This window comes from Mastomys coucha, unplaced genomic scaffold, assembly GCF_008632895.1.
Source record: "Mastomys coucha isolate ucsf_1 unplaced genomic scaffold, UCSF_Mcou_1 pScaffold22, whole genome shotgun sequence".
Classification (NCBI taxonomy): Eukaryota; Metazoa; Chordata; class Mammalia; order Rodentia; family Muridae; genus Mastomys; species Mastomys coucha.
This window is the reverse complement of record NW_022196905.1, coordinates 113,846,665-113,848,476: the sequence shown is the minus strand read 5'-3', so window position 1 is coordinate 113,848,476 and position 1,812 is coordinate 113,846,665. Positions and strand designations below refer to the sequence as shown.

Genomic DNA, 1,812 nt, shown 5'->3' with positions numbered 1-1,812 from the left:
TTTTTGAGAAGGGGCGCGCGGGGCAGTTGGGGGAGGGGGAATCCAGGAGGTTTGCCTCTGCCCTTTTCTCCTGGAAGCCTCTCAGGTGTCGCAGCAGCCGGTTTTCTCCCGACCTCGATCATTACCCCCCCATCACGTATCCTCATCTCCCCCCACTCCCCCACCAAGAGCCAGCGAAGCTTTAACATTAAACAAACGCAGCGAGCGCCTGGGAGCTGCGCTCTCGGCCGGGTCTGCGCGGCAGCGGCGGCGGCGTTACAAATTGTAAATTTAAATTGCTCTCCGGATTCATTACTTCCCCTCTTTGATTTCAGCCAGCCGTGAAAAATTATACTGGTGTACCACTGAGAAACTGCTTTGCCGCAAAGAGCCTGCGCCTAATCACTGGCTTTCTCCCTCCGACAAGAGTGTAATTATTTTGTTTTGGGTGTAAATATAGGCGGCCCCGCGCACAGACACTCAGCATCCCGTCGCGCACGGCCCGCCGCCCAGAGCCATAGGCCCGGGGTAGGAGCGGGCGTGGAGACTAGGCCGGAGCGAAGCGGTACTTCAGGATGACCCTGACTCTAGTCTCTGCCATAGGAACTACAAACCTTGGGTTTCCAAGCCCAGTCGGGTGCACTCCGGTGTTGTACTGTGTGGGTCAAGATACAGACAGGGTCAGGGCCAGAAGAGTGAGGTGGGGTGCGAGTGGATGAGAATTCATGGACTTCCGCAGGACCCACAGAGCCGGAGACCAGGTCCAAGTAGGGACAGCGTTTCCTGGCCTAAGAGGGACACGGGTGACGGAACTGGGAAGACCAATGTGCCCTATTAGCGCAACACTGTGGACTACTGGGTTTCCAGAGCATCTTTGCAGGGCTCTGGATCCTCCTGTACCTTGAACACTTCGGAATTAACCGGCTTTTAAACTGTGAGGGGCCGTCTGGGACATTTCCAAACTGGCCGGGATTTCATTCTCACCCCCTCTTAAGTTCTTCCTCTTTTCTGGGGAGAGCCCTCAGAGGGTTGGGAGACACTCCAGTTAGACCGTTACCCGAGACATAGCGGAGGAGTCTGAAGAAGATCTGGTCCCATACCTGAGCCTCGCAGATCTGCTCAGACTGCTGGGCAGTGCAGGGGCAGGGAGGAGAGGGAGACGAAGAGGGGGACGGGACGGCAGCACCCCTAGGTTACCAGATAGGAAGGCAGCTAGGGTGTCGGCTGGGAAGTTGGATCCTGTAGATCCTAAACGCGTAGGTCAGAGTGACCCCGGCTCCTTACCTTCCCCAGAGGCCCCACCCTTAGGCTCTTGGGATTCCCAGCTCCCCCAGCAGCAGGCTACAGCTTGTCCTTGGGCTGTAAGACACTTGTTCCTAGAGCAGAGTTCAGGCTCCACGGAAGCCAGAGCTTGGCTTGATCCCTCTCAGCAAGAAGGGGACTTGGAGGAGATCAAACGAAGCCCCTCGCTCCCACTTGTAAGACAAACTGACATTTTGCTTAGAGGAGAAAACCCCACACTTAGGGTCGTCCTTGGATTCCAGGTTGCTGTTTTCCTGTACCCGACAGGGTTGAGAGTTCAGCGTGGCTGAGGATCTTGTCTTCTCTTATCGGAGGACAGGGCTGGATGCTGCTTGGTGGGGTCCCAACCCCAAGTCTGGGATCCCTCTAGTACCATAGCATACAGAATCCATCTACTGGGCCTGGGAGTAGCTTCTCTGAAGTCAAAAGAGGGCAGTTGACCTGCGATGCTCCTCCAAATGAAGAGTCCCTGGCACACCTAGTATGCGTTTGAGTTTTGGTTTCGGCCCTCGTTTGTTCTCTCTCTCTCTC

The 1,812-nt window shown here is 55.8% G+C and overlaps 1 long non-coding RNA gene across 1 annotated transcript in view; it reads left to right on the top strand.

Annotated features, from left to right (window-relative positions):
- LOC116068313 overlaps window positions 1-1,812 on the top strand; it is an 11,845-nt gene that overhangs the window by 3,424 nt on the left and 6,609 nt on the right. The gene's annotated exons all lie outside the window — the stretch shown is intronic.